At 30.2% G+C, this 16,126-nt stretch overlaps 1 long non-coding RNA gene across 4 annotated transcripts in view; it reads left to right on the top strand.

Annotated features, from left to right (window-relative positions):
* Nucleotides 1-200: 200 nt before the first annotated feature.
* The window catches only part of LOC127987404 (uncharacterized), a 70,888-nt gene continuing 54,962 nt past the window's right edge, over nucleotides 201-16,126 (top strand). For 3 of the 4 annotated variants that reach the window (XR_008161198.1, XR_008161197.1, XR_008161196.1), the window contains exons 1-3: nucleotides 202-283; nucleotides 1,144-1,208; nucleotides 2,592-2,784. This is a non-coding gene — a long non-coding RNA (uncharacterized LOC127987404). Of the gene's footprint in view, nucleotides 284-1,143; nucleotides 1,209-2,591; nucleotides 2,785-16,126 lie in introns of all 4 variants that reach the window. The other variant, XR_008161195.1, reaches the window with a different exon arrangement.

Raw genomic sequence — 16,126 nt, 5'->3', positions numbered from 1 at the left:
TCTATGATTGAACTTCCACTGTAAACCTGTTGTAAACACATGATGACGCGAGCGAAATACCGGAGTGAACATGGCTGTAAACGACTTTTGCAGATTATGCGAAGTTAATCTACGCATCTACGTCACGGCTCTCAGCCCGCCCTCTGTTCATTGATTGGCCCGGCTGTTTCCAGACCGGTGGCAAACAGAAAGCTCTGACGCTGTATCAGACTGAGTACAGAAGCGAAATGAAATTGACCGGAAGTAGGAAGTTTGACGTAGTCGGCTACGTACAGACACGAGGGTGAGTAAATAAAGACATGCCAGTCGTTTTTTGCTCTACTGAAAGGGGATTTCTAGATTTATTTTCCCACCTGGCCATCGGCTCCTCCATTGGTTATGATTTGGCAGCTTTCAGAAACGATCCCTCGTCAGTTTCAGTTTAACTCGCGCCATTACAGAACGCACTGCGTTTTCTGGCGGGAAGAGTCTCTGCTACTTTTCTCCGCTCGAGGTGAATAAGCGCGGGAAGATGAAGTGCACTTGTCCCTTGTTGCCGCGCTCATCTGTGACTAAGGATACTTGTATTGTTGTTGTTTGTTTGTTTTTCTAAATAAGAGCGCGATGCTGACAGGAAATCCATCACTGCTCCAATAAACGTGATATATTTGTAGATATAGAGGTATTTGTCAAAGCAACACCCGGAGGTCATGTTGTTCAAGTGTTTCACATTTAAACTCTGAGGTGACTGGAAGACATTCATTCATTTACACTTTCTGCTTTTGAAAGGAAAAAATCAAAGTCTCATATGACCTGGGTAAATCTTATTCAATCTACTAAGAACATGTGCAGGTTATATTTTATGCAAGATTGGTACCATTATATGTAACTGTAAACATGTGCTTTAAAAAAAAAGTACGTAATTTAGGTTCAAAATGTTAGTTAAATATAACTTTTTTTTGTGTGCATCTAGACCTAAAGTGTATTTTCTATGTGCATCATGCATTTTTTTTTGTTTGCACATGAATATTCAATCTAATGAAAATATAATTAGATTTTTTTTTTTAATTCATCAGTGTTGTTTTTATTATTAGTCACCTGTTATTCCTGACATTCCTGCACGTTGTTTTAGTTTTTGCTAATGGTGTTTCTGGTTTTCTTTAGATGTGAGGACGTCAGTGCTCCGTAATCTGGACAAAATGACAAGCCACGACAAAAGTCGAAAGTTTGTAAGTCAACGAGTGCCATCTAACAAACAACCGCACGAGGGACTGATAACAATACATGAATCAACATGGAAATGAGAGAGGAAGAAATCATCTCCTCTGAGAGAGAGAGAGAGAGAGAGAGAGAGAGAGAGAGAGAGCACTTGTTCATCTGAACCAGAGAACAGTTACAGCTCCATTCACTTCCTGTCTGCACTCTTTACTGTGAGAGATCAGGATTAGAGCTTCTGAAAGCATGCTGGGAAGACTACATACAAATATCATCATTATATAATATTATTAATTTTTAATTCTTTTGCAATTTTAATGTTTTAGCTATTAATAATATATCATTTAGTTTACTGATATTTTTATAATTTAATAATTTCTATGTTATTTGTGATTTACTTTGTTTTATATCAATTTGAAATATTTTTTTATATATATTCAAATATATTCTAAATTACATATTAAATGCATTTTTTATTATTTTCATATTTATATTTTATATAATTGTTTTAAACATTTTTAGATAGTTTTATACTTATTTCGATGCATTTTAAGTTTTCTATGAATTTCTTATTAGACATTTTATGACTTTTTATGTATTTTAAAGTCCATTAAATTACTTTTTTACATTAATAAAGTTTTTTTTAATGTTTTTTTAATAAAAACTTAAATATGTTTTATGTACTTTTTTGATGTATTTTACGTATACTTTATATATTTTTTGCAATAATATTTTATATTTTAATACTTTTAGCTATATACAGTACAGTGTATGTGTGTGTCTCATATTAATGTTTTATAATTATATATATATATATATATATATATATATATATATATATATATATATATATATATATAAAATTGATGGATTTTGATAAATATTTTATATTTTACATAATAATCTGGTTTTAAATAAATGTTATGACTTTAGTTTTTTACTAATTTTGTAATTTTAAATTGTCAATTAAAGCTAGAGATAAAACAAAAAAATAATAACTTGCATTAAAATTAATTTATTTCAACTAGTTGTCAACAAGTCTAATTTTCATATGGATATTTAAAAATAATAATAATAAAAATTAAAAACAAAACAAAAAATGACAAAAAAAATTCATAAACCTTACTAAAATAAAAAAGAAATGAAAAAAAAGGAAATATCGTTCAGAATACTAACAAAAATCAAGTCATCAATAATACTAAAATAAGAGTGAATACATTTGATCCATTTTTAAGTTAACATGTCTTTAATACTCTAGTTGTGGATCCAGTTTTATGTTTATTGAATGTATATTTTAGATGCAGCTCTGTATGATTTGTCATGTTTCAGGTGTGATCCTGTCTTCTCTCAGATCTCTGTTGTTAATGATCTGTGTTTGATTGGTCGTGGTGTCACAGGTCTGGTTCTGGATGAAGGTCCGTGTCGGTCTGTTGCCGTCTGACCTGTAGAAACGCCTCATTAACAGAACAAACGAGCGCTGTACACTAATGAGTGAAGATCCATTCCTGTGTGTCCTCTAATAACGGCTGCGGTCATTAGTGCTCCGCTGAGACTCTTCCTCATCATCATCCTCTTCCTCACGATCGACAGGTGAACCACTGCGACTCACAATCAGCTTTAACAGAGAAAACACACATCACATCTCTTCTGTTCTACAGTATGTGCTTGACAACTATACACAAATAAACATGCAGAAATTACCATTTTGGCTAGCTTCTTGCTATAATAATTACCATTTATGTGTATTATTTAATTGGTTATTTTAAATTTATTCAATCAATAGCCTTAATAATAAAACATTTTTTTTTTATTATTGATCAGTTTTAATTTATTATATTTTTGTTCTTTACACCTACAATAGCCCTAATAATAATAGTAATAATAACAATTATATAATAATTATACCCTCACTGTGCAATAAATAAATATAATAAAATCTGAATATAATATCTCGACTGGATTAGAAGCTAATTAAAAATTGCTAAATAAGAATATTAACTAGTAAATCAAACACATAAATAATTTATTGCAAAATATCAAATATTTGCACACATCAGAATTCAGAGTTTGTGATTATAAAAGCTATTTTAAAAAGAATATTAGAAATATAAAAAAATATTTATCATTTTTAATTTATATATTTTTTGTTATTGTTGCTTTATTCAAAATATTTTAATCTTAGTCATTTTGATCAAAATGTATATTATAAATGTAGGTGTTTGTTGTTCATTTGTGTATTTTAGTATTCATTTTGCATAAATAATAAATAAAACCAATAATAAAATAATAATTAAATGGAACAATAAATAAATCAATTAAAATATTAATTATCATAATTTTGTTTTATAAAACATACCAACCATCAGTAAATTTGAGCATTTGTAATAATATTTTATTATTTTTTATTATTATTGTTACTGTCTCATTTAATATTTTTATTAAAAAAAAAAATTATGATAATTAGTAATATTATATTATAATAAATTTGGCTTTTTATGAATCATTTCTGAATTTTGTCATATATTTGTTACCGTCCTGTTATTAAACTCACGCTAGGCTTTTATACTTATAATTAGTAATAGTAGTATAATAATCATTTAAACAATAATTTAATAAATAAAAATATAAATTATTGTAAAATTGTTACACTGTAATAATTTTTGTACAATATTTTATTTTTAGTAATTTTGCTTGATGTATTATTATAAATGTGGCTATTTATTGATCATTGGTGTGTTTTATTATTTTGCTGTTGCGCTTTTTAAAGTCACACTCTGCTCATATACATAAATTAGCACTGTAATTATGGCATGTAAATATGTAATAAATTAATGTTAATGCTAATGTGATTTTCTAAAGCCCATGTGAAACAGCTTCAGGAGCAACACTGATCTGAAGTCTGTGACTGGAATATCTGCCAGATGTTTTTCTGTTAATATTTCACACTGTTTATATGAAGGGATTCGCACAGAAGAGCCTGTGAATATTCAGTCATTAGTCAGAAGCATTATTTACTATTATAATCAATGATTCCAGTTCAATCTAATAAAGCCTGTCTTACTGTGCCATGTTTCCTGGATGAGACACACCCACTTAGACAGAAACAGAATGTTTGATTGACATGCAAAGTGACCAATCAGAGCTTGCGGTGTCGTTTAGGGGCGTGTTTACCTCAAATAATCACAACAGATGATAAATGTGTGGATTTGTTTGCTAGTTTGTCTGGATCTGACAGTTTTATGTGGCTTGAATCCTCTGGGATACAGAGAGAGAGCAAAAAATAAACTTTTGGACAAACAGTAGTGAGTCAGTAAAACATTTTGTTATTTTTTAGGTTATGTATTGTGTTTACAGTAAGTAAATTAATGTTTGGATTTATTTGAACATGCCCGATTAGTGGAAGAATATTAATTATTAATGTAAAATTATGTTTAAAATAATTACATTATTTTTTATTTATTTATTTGATGCATATCTAACTGTGTATTTGAATTTTTATTACCTCGAAGCCTCCAAAAAATGATTGTGAAATTACTTATATTACTTTTTAATTATGTATAATTATTTTCAAAAGAATAATTTTCAATTAATTTATATTAATATATTTTATTTTGTCAAAACTGTGAATTTCAATAAGTATTGCACGCTTGTAAACCTTTAAAAATTACTTTAATGTAAGTCATTTATTTTTTTATTAATTGTTAATGTAAAATTATTATTAAAAAAAATTATTTTATGTATAGTTACCATATTATCAAAAACTATTTTAACATTTTTTTTACCACAAAACCTGCATTGTAAGATGTATTTTATGTAAAAATAATTGTTGAATTGTTGAATTGAAAAAATATAGTTATTAATGTAAAGTTATTTAAAATAATATTTGATATATATTTAATATCGTTCCTTGTCAAACTGTGTATTTAAATATTTATTGCTCCATAAACCTCCATCGCAAGCACATTTAAGTAAATACATTATTTAACATTTATATAAAATGATTACAAAATTAATGAATATACTATTTAATTTATTTAATATATTTCATATACTTTATTTTACATTATTGTTTATTACACCATAAACCTTAATTGTAAGTACTTGAGTTAAATTTATTTGTTTTATATATTTAGATTAATTTTATTGTTTAATGCTCCATAAATGGGGAGAAACTCATGTGGATGACATTGACACACACACACACACACACACACACACACACAGCAGGTGACTTTGAAGCTAGAATAGCTGCAGACGATCCAGCAGCGGTTTGCATTGTGGGTATTTGGTTTCAGTCAAGAAAAACTGTCCAATTAGGGAAGCCACAGTATCGATCTGCAAAACCAGTCAATTTACAGTATCACACACACACACACACACACACAAGTTTCAGAGAACAGCTCAGTTTGTCTTCATGCTCATGCTTTACTTTATATATATATATATATATAAAATGTTTGAATAATATATGAATGATAAGATTCATACATTAATCATTAAACGCTTTATGAATATGCAGATTATTCAGCACCATGGTATTGCCACAGTACTTGTTTGTAAAGTTCTCCACATGTGTACTGATCCGCCTGTAGCTAGTAAACATTACAGGGGGTTTTCTTTGAATCCGGCTGTTTGCGCTGTTAAATACTTCTTGCCTTGGTTTCAGTGAAAGTTTGCTTCGTAAGTCTTTCAAGCGTTTCCAGATTTGTTTGTGTGAAGTGAGCCGTGTCTCCCGCTGTGAACGAAATAAAAATAATCAGTGCTGCGCTAGCCTTACTCACAATGTAGTACAAAGCAAAAACTACAGATTAACTGTTAACAAAATAAAGCACACAGTACATTCAATTTACCGCTTTAGCTAGCCACCAAAATTGTGCACTCGTATGCTAATCACTGTAGCTGCCTTCATATCTCAATGCTAATTGCTATTAGCCATGTGTTATAATCATATATGTTGACAGGAATGTTTAGTTATAGACATTTATGAACTGACTGACCTTATAATGTAGTTGTTTTAATTACTTTAGCAGCTAGTAATAGCATTTCATGCTACTTTTTAATCTGTGAGACTTTTTTGCTAGCCCAATCGGAAACGATGATTTCTATGCTATCAGTGTGAAAGAATCTCAATCAGGAAGTTGTTTGTTTGTTTTTAGGCACTGACAAACATTACCCACGAAAACTAGAAGTTAGCCACCATGTGTAGCGGATTAGCTTATCGCATCTGCTAAACACAAACAAACACGGTGTAGCTACGAAATGCATACAATCCCATTATACACATGATCAATGTGAACTAGCATTATCAGTAAATGATGTCTGAGCTGCAGAAGAATGATAGTCATGCTAAAGTAATCAGTAATGCTAGTGCATAGTCGCGAGATATTTGCGTTGACGTGGTGCATGTGAGTCAGACTCGTTTCCAAGAAACTCAAACCTGATTTGGATTTTATTCTAGCGCTGTGTGTTTGAATGTTGTTACTGCTGTTGTGTGTATGATGGGATTAGCGCTGATGTTGACCTACCCCACAAACAGGAAGTTAGAATTTGCACTGAGTACATCATAGCTGTTCTCTGAGAGTCTCTTGCGCAATTTTGTGCTACGATTTAATTGTTAATGCTAACAAATCACCAAATCGCTAATTTTAGCATAGCATATTAGCAGTGTGTTAGCAACCCCTCAGGATAACTTAGCATTGTGGTCATTTCTTGTTTTGGTTTCATCATATTTAGCATGTAGCATTCATGTTTGATTCTTGGCACATGACAGTATTTTGACGTTATTATATCATTTCCATCTTATGTTTTTCATACCAGATTACAAACAAGTCTCCTTGGTGTGCTAGCATAGTCTCCATCCTTGCTATCCACAATATACTTAGCATTAGCACAAAACACAATCCTGTTTCTGAGTAACATCAATTGGAGTGTCATTGGTAGCTTGTTTCAAGACTAGTTTCATGCAATCACAAATTATTTTCTTGATATAGAGCACAAAATCACTGTTACTTTCATAATGTGATGTATTTCTGGATATGTAATGAGGAATTATGACAATTTCACGACAGGCTAGCTAGCTACTTGCTATCATGCTAATCATGTGAATTCTGGATATATAAAGAGGGATCAGGATGACAATCGCAACAGGCTAGCTAGCTACTTGCTATCGTGCTAATCATATGAACTCTGGATATATAATGAGGGATCATGACAACAAGTTAGCAACAGGAGAGCTAGCTACTTGCTATCATGCTAATCATATGAATTCTGGATATATAATGAGGGATTATGACAAAACAGGGTGGCTAGCTTCTTGCTATAATGCTAATCTCTCCAAATCACACTTTATTTCTCACTGAAGTCTTGATATAGTGATATAGAGTATTCGTTTAACTTTAATGTGATATAATAATGGATATATCACAAGAAATGATGACTACAAATTCACAACAGAGCAGCTAGCTTTTTGCTAACATGCTAATCTAATGAAATGACAAATTATTTCTAACAAAAATTGTGATAGAAGTCAAAACCAATTTCACTTTTGAAATGTGATGAATTTCTGAATGTATAATTAGAAATGATGATGACAAATTTGTAACAGGACAGCTAGCTACATGCTACCATGCTAATTTCACGGAATCACAAGGTATTTCTCATTTAAATACCGATAAAGTGATTAATTTCCATTTTACTTTCGTAATGTGATAAATTTCTGCATGCATAATGAGAAATTATGACGACACATTCAGAACAGGACAGCTAGCTACGTGCTATTATGCTAATGTCGTGAAATGACAAGGTATTTCTAATTTAAGTCATGATATAGTGATCAATACCCATTTTACTTTCATAATGTGATGTATTTCTGGATGTATAAAGAGAAATTATGATAACAAGTTTGCAACAGGGCAGCTAGCTACTTGCTATCATGCTAATCTTGTCACTTCAGTGCAATCCTTAAGCTTTTCTTTCTCATTAAAGTCATAATATAGTGTTTTCAACCCACATAACATGATGTATTTCTGAGTGAAACTGGATATTACAATTTATCCGTGTTTAATAGGATGGGGGTGGGGGTAGTTTTATTTATTTATTTATTTCTGGATTGACATATGCTAGTACATTGGAAGTAGATAGTATCAGTTTTGATTTCACGTTAGCATTTCGTCCCAAATCTTGTTAGCTAGCATGTAGATCAGATTGACCACCATCAGGATGAGCTGCTGTGACACAGTGGTGCCCCGACATCTTGTTATTGAGTTATAATGAGTTCCTTAACTATTTATCTGCTAATTTATTTATGATGAAGTTGTAGCGGCGTGTTTGCCAAGCCTGGAAGTCATTAAGGGACTAATTAGTGGAGTTTTCATGGCAGCCATGTTTGGTGGTGGAGAGAGTTCGTGGCTTATGCGTGGCAGACGAGGCTGTTTCTGTCAAGCTCTCGCTCTCTTCCCCGGGTGCCGGTCGTAACATCGACGCGTTGGCACTTCTCCAGGCCAACTGGTGTGCGCGGAGTCGCATGTGTCTCCAGGGCAGGTTAAAACCTGGCGCTGTTCTCGCCGGAGCTCTGGGGGCTCACACACACACCGATGCTCCTTTCAGATGCGGATCACAGCTGCCCCACCATCATTACTGACTGCTGCTGTTACATTATACTCAGAGAACGAAAACTACTACTTAAAAACATGTTTCCCTCTAATTTTGTTTATATATTTAATTTTGGGGAAGCTTTAGAGGAGTGTTTTTTTGTGTTTGTTTTTTGTAAGTTGAATTAGTTCTACTTCATCTTAAAAAGAGAACTAGAAGTAAGGTAAACAGTAAAAAAAAAAAAAAAAAAAAAAAAATATATATATATGAATTTATATAATCATTTATTAAATGTAAAAACTAGTGCTGGGCAACGATTAATCGCGATTAATTGTATCCAAACCAAAAGTGTTTGTTTACATAATATATTGTGTATGTTTATTATGTATATATAAATACACACACACACACATATATGCATATATTTATGAAAAATATGTTTTATGCATTATATTAAATATATTTCTATATAATGTAAATTAGATGTAAATGCGTACTTGTAAATATTTCCAAAATATATACTGTATGCGTCTTTATATACTTATATATAAATCATATATACACACCTATGTTATATAAACAAAAACTTTTATTTTGTATGCGATTTATCATTGCCCAGCACTAGTAAAAACACACATTGAAGTTACAATTTTAAAGTTACTATTTTAATATTAAAATTTATTATTTGTAATATTTTTCAATCTTTCATTATTAAAAAGAGGTTACACATAATTTAAATATTAATATTTTTATTGTTTTTAAATTTTAATATTAATATTTGTTTCTGATTTTAATATTTAAAGTGTCATTTTACAATACATTGTGTCAAAATATTTTTCTTAATAATTATAAGTTTAATATTTTAAGTTACGAACATGCACTGAGGTTATAAACAATTTTAACATTAATATTAAGAATATAAAATATTACTTATAACAAGTCTGTTAGGTGTAAATAATTTTAATATGAATATGTTTAATATTTTAAAATAAATAATTTTAAATTTTTTATATTTTATTTTGTATAATTCTACATTTAGTATGTTAAGGATAAGAACTGGCATTGAATTAAATATTGTAATATTTAAAATATGAATTAAATTTTAAATATTTAATCTTTTATATATTTTAAATATATTTAAATTTGTATTTTATGTTTAATTTTAACATGTATTGAGGTTATGCATATTTAAGATATTTAATTATATTCTAGATTAAATTTATTAAGATTTCTTTATATAATTGTATTATTTTATGTTTTCATTATTAATTGTTCCCCTTTTCCTTTTATATTTTAATTATTTTACATTTTATGTTTATTTTATTTTTATTAATTGTATTTTTCATGTTTTTATATTTGCTGATTTATCTTATTTTTTATCTTATATTATTAAATCATATTATATATATTTTAAATACATTTCTATTTATTTCTATTTATTTTACCTTTAAGTTTAGCAAACACTGAGGTTATAAATCCTGTTGATGTTAATTTGATTAATTATTAGGTATTAAGTATTTGTTCTATTTTGAGCTCAATGTTTAGGAATTTGACATTAACTTAATGTTGTTGTTTGACTATATCACACCTAAATGCTGATGTCTTGAAAGACTGTCTAGATGTTTTATTGTATATTATTTGAATCTTGAGGTGCAGGGTTTGTGTTCTTCAGTGTTCCTCTGAAGGAGGTTTCCACACAAACACAGTGAATCTCAGTTCCTCCACACATTGAGCCTGGAGCAGACCCGTGTGTTTCCTCAGGACGTCACACAGTCTGAACAGATTAATGATGAAGGCATAAATAATAAAAACTATATGAAACGGCTATATGAAGTGTGTGTAGTGTCCTGTAGGAGTCAGACATGTGAAGATGTTATTGATGGTGTCTCTCTCATCAGTGGTGATGGATGTGATGCGGTGTGTTGTTCAGACTCAGCTGATGTTATATCGCTCGCTCCGCTGACCTGTACTCAGCACTTATTGGACAGATATTGTGCGTGTGTCTGCGGTGCGTGACTGATGTGGATCTGAGTTCAGACTCAATCATCTGGACCAGAGCGACCAGAAACAGACTCTCAGCAGAAAATCCTGAACACAACGCTTGATGAACCAGCTTCTCCTGTACCAACCAAAACTGGATAGTCATTCATTCATTCTTATATATATATATATATATATATATATATATATATATATATATATATAATTTAATAGTATTTTTTTAGTAGCCTGTTTAAAAAAAAAAAACTAATTTTATTTTTTTTATTTGTTTAGCATTTAGTTTTTTTATTATTATTATTTTCATCTTATTTTTTCTTATTATTTTTGTTTTTATTTAAATTGATTACATTATTTTATATAAATAAAAAAAATTCATCTTTATTTATTTATCCTATTTTTTGTTTTTATATAAATTTCCTTCATTTTAATTTTAAAACCATTTTAATATTGTTTTATTTCATTATCTTAACTGTTTCCCCTTTTCCTTTTAATTATATTGTTTTTTAATTTATTTATTGTTTTATATTTTTGTATTTATTTTATACTGCTTTTATTATAAAATATTTTTTCTGTTTTATTATTATTGTTTTATTGCTCTTTACATTTAATCTTATTTAATTTTTACAGTCTATTTTTTTATTTTTAAATTGTATTTTTATTTTATTGTTTTACTTTTTCATATTTATTCTACACTGATTTTATTATTATTTTATTTTATTCTGTTTTTGTTTGTTTTATGATAGTTTTTTCTTTTATAATATATATTTTTTTATTTAATTTAAACATTATATTTTTCTGTTTGAAGTCTATTTTTAATTTACATTTGTTTAATATATTTGCTGTTTTATGAAGTTTATTTTTAATTTAATTTAACTTTTTTCATATTTGCGGTTTTATCTTTTTTTTAATGTTCTTATTTTTATTTTATTCTTATTTTATTTTATTATAATATTATTATTATTTTTATTTCATTGTATTTAAAGTTTTCTGTTTATTTTTTCCTAATTACCTTACGTTAAATGTTTTTATTTATTTATTTTTTATGTTTGAAGTGTTTTGCTTTATTTATTTTAATTTATTATTCTTATTATTAGTATTTTATCTTCCCCATTTTCTTTTGTTTATTTTTGTACATTTTGTTTAATTTTAATATTATTACTTCATTTTAACTTTTATTTTTTTACTTTATGTAAATAATTTAATTTATTTCTGGAATAACTATATGATGCAAGCCAGCATTACTAGCACGTGAAGCTCTATACTGATAGCTAGTACACGAGAACAGTCAGAATAAAATGGAAAAACAAATATGTTTACTGAATGTGCCTTTACTCGCTTTCAAAAGTAAACACACATCCGATAAACATATTTATTTTCGTCATATTTTCTCACACACAAAGACAGACCCCCTACTGCTGCTTTCTTGGACGGCGAATGGATCTGTTCTCCTGCGGCGAGCGTCGCATTAAACACTAATGACCTCACATTAACGACTGCAATAATCCACGAAGCTGAAACGAGCGCGTCATCTGTCCGTAGGGCTGAATATTAATAGTTCAACCAGACAATCGTCGCAGGGACAAAGTGACCTGAACGAGCCTCTAGAGACGCTCAAGATGGGAAAACCGCCCTGAAGAGCCACTCAATGGTGTTAAATAACATTATTTATATGAACAAGAAACACTTTAACTCACTTTCACCAAAATAAAGAGCATTTGAGGTCTAAGGAAGGCAGTTCACTAGTTTGTGTCATTAACTATAACTATTTATATTTTTACATTTTCTTCTTTTATACTTGTAATTTTTATTGTATTTTATTGTTATTTTTACTTAATTTAATCATATACCGTTTCTTAAAAATACTTTTATTGTACAATTTTGTCGCATTTCTTTAAAATGTTTTATTTTATTTTGTTTAAATTTTTATAATTGTGTATAATTTTTTTTATTGATAAATCTTAATCTGTTATTTCATCGAATTTATCCTATTTTCTATTATTTTAATTTTAGTTTTTTTTTTTTTACTTATAATTAGGTACGATTATCCAAGTCCAGTTCTGTCAGCACATCATTAATTAGGACTTTGAATATTTATATATTATTATATTACTATCTATTTAACATTTTTAAGTATATATGATTTTATTATATATATTTGTAAAATATTTATTTTAGCATTTAATTTATCTTTTTGTTTTATTTTTCAATTTTCTTCTAGCTAAATTTCGGTTTTATTTTTTATTTATTTATAAACCACTTTCTAGTGTATGAGCCTCGATTTAAAATAAAAAATTGAAAGGTGAAGATTGTCGTTTTTTGCACCTTGTTTTTGTTTATTTAATCCTATTTTGTGTTTGTTTTATTTTATCTGTTTTTTGTATTATTTCATTGTATTCTTTTTTGTTGTTTTCTTTCTTTTTTCAGCACTTTCTTGTGTATAAAAACTGAAAGATTGTTGCAAAACTATTTATTTTTTTTGTACCGATTTGCATAAAAATTTACCAAGATTAGTTAATCTTTGGTTAATATTGTTCTTTTAGACGTTTAACAGCGTGAGTCTGGTTCTGTGAGGCCATCATTAATTATAAGTGGCATTAATTCACACAAGGCAGTATAGACTCACTCTTACTACACCCTCATGAGTGACTACAGAGCTCATTTGAACAGATTAAGTGATTCTTCCTCCATGTGGCTTTGGGACTACAAACGCTCTGCTCACAATAAAGGAAGTGCGTTTGCGAGGTGAGGAGCCGTGTTTTGCTTAAGTCTGTCTGGCAGGAGTCCTGAATAACCTTCGTCAACATCTGACACCAAATCTCCTGCTTTTTAGCTAGCAAAATGCCATACTCACAGCCATTTCTTCCCAAAATATCCCTGGTTTAATTCAATTTGCCAGTTTAGTAATATTTTTGCGCAATCTTTGTACAAATCGAACAACTTTCATATTGTAAACACGTTGTACTTTGAAAATAACATTGCATTGCTAGCTAACAATGCCATTGCTAATGTTGTTTTATGCTGCTGTAACGGCGCTTATTTGCGTTAAACCGCTGTAGTGGTGTATCGCAATAAAGTCAAGTCTCTATGTCGCAATAAATAATCCTCAAGGAAAAAGTTGCGTTAAATCTAGGTAAATTTCATCATACTGTACATTTTATCGCAGAATTATTTATTTCGAAACAGAAAACGTCAACATTTTGTCGATGTTGCTAATTCACACAACTGTAGCAGCGCTAGTTGTTCTAAACTAGCATATTAGCATATAACAATCCAGTCGAGTCCCACCATATTTTTCTCTCTCCAGTCAAGTCACATCATACTTATTTTACGATAAATATATATATTTTTTTCACTCTTAAAAATGCTATTGTTGCAAATGCATGCAGCTGTAACGGAGCGTTAAATCTAAGTATTAGCATATCGCAATCGAGCTAAATAATTCACCTCCGCAATTTAACACTAATTTCCATTCGATTTGCCAGTTTAGTAATATTTTTGCGCAATCTTTGTACAAACGTTCATATTGTAAACACGTTGTACTTTGAAAATAACATTGCATTGTTAGCTAACAATGCCATTGCTAATGTTGTTTTATACTGCTGTAACAGCGCTATTTGCGTTAAACCGCTGTAGTAGTGTATCGCAATAAAGTCGAGTCGTCATGTCGCAATAAATAAGCCTCAGGGAAAAAGTTGCGGTAAATCTAGGTAAATCTCATCATACTGTACATTTTATCGCAGAATTATTTATTTCGAAACCGAAAACGTCAACATTTTGTCGATGTTGCTAATTCACACAACTGTAGCAGCGCTAGTTGTTCTAAACTAGCATATTAGCATATAACAATCCAGTCGAGTCCCACGATATTTTTCTCTCTCCAGTCGAGTCCCATCATACTTATTTTACGATAAATATATATTTTTTTTTCACTCTTAAAAATGTTATTGTTGCAAATGCATGCAGCTGTAACAGCGTTAAATCTAAGTATTAGCATATCGCAATCGAGCTAAATAATTCACCTCCGCAATTTAACGCTAATTTCCATTCGATTTGCCAGTTTAGTAATATTTTTGCGCAATCTTTGTACAAACTTTCATATTGTAAACACGTTGTACTTTGAAAATAACATTGCATTGCTAGCTAACAATGCCATTGCTAATGTTGTTTTATGCTGCTGTAACAGCGCTATTTGCGTTAAACCGCTGTAGTAGTGTATCGCAATAAAGTCGAGTCTCTATGTCGCAATAAATAATCCTCAAGGAAAAAGTTGCGGTAAATCTAGGTAAATCTCATTATACTGTACATTTTATCGCAGAATTATTTATTTCAAAACAGAAAACGTCAACATTTTGTCAATGTTGCTAATTCACACAACTGTAGCAGCGCTAGTTGTTCTAAACTAGCATATTAGCATATAACAATCCAGTCGAGTCCCACAATATTTTTCTCTCTCCAGTCGAGTCCCATCATACTTATTTTACGATAAATATATATATTTTTTCACTCTTAAAAATGCTATTGTTGCAAATGCATGCTGCTGTAACAGAGCGTTAAATCTAAGTATTAGCATATCGCAATCGAGCTAAATAATTCACCTCCGCAATTTAACGCTAATTTCCGCTTGGATTCCTGTAGCGCAGACGAGCACATGAACGATTTGGGACAGCACAGAGCGATCCACTGGCAGTAAGACACTGTCTGAACTGGGGCTACATGGCAGTTAGCCTGTAAATACACCATGACTAATGCGCACGTAATGGAAGCAAATCTGTTGTTGCGCGAGATTATCCCACAACCTGGGTTCAGCGGGACGCCGGGCCAACAAACGCCAACATCACGCCGAGAGGAGAATATCTGTGACCAATCTACTGAGTATCTGTGACTTGTTGTCTTTAGCCCCAATTACGAGCATTGGCCAGATATTTTCAATATTAATTTCCCACTCCGTCGTCATTGAACCGTTCCTCTGGAGAGCCAAACAGGAGGCGAGACGCAGATGGTGCCATCTTATCTGCTCTCACTACCCAAACACCATCTTGAGAGACATCCACTTGATTCCTCCTTCCTTTCTCTTGGCAGCACGAGATCAAGATGTACCATATCTCTGTTTTCAGGTGTAGAGGAGGAAATGTTTGCCTGAAGCTCACAGTGAATAATTGGGCAAAACTAAACAATCCACTATATATGTATGCAAATCGTGTGTAACCTTTGATATATATTATATTCAATATATTATGGTAAATATACAAGTTTAAATATTTTAATAAATATAATAATAATTGTAAAATAATTGCATAAAATATTAAAACTGGTTTTCAGAGACTATATATTTTATGTTTAT

The sequence above is a fragment of the Carassius gibelio genome, chromosome B22 (genome assembly GCF_023724105.1).
Source record: "Carassius gibelio isolate Cgi1373 ecotype wild population from Czech Republic chromosome B22, carGib1.2-hapl.c, whole genome shotgun sequence".
Classification (NCBI taxonomy): domain Eukaryota; kingdom Metazoa; phylum Chordata; class Actinopteri; order Cypriniformes; family Cyprinidae; genus Carassius; species Carassius gibelio.
This window is presented reverse-complemented; position numbering and strand designations above follow the sequence as displayed.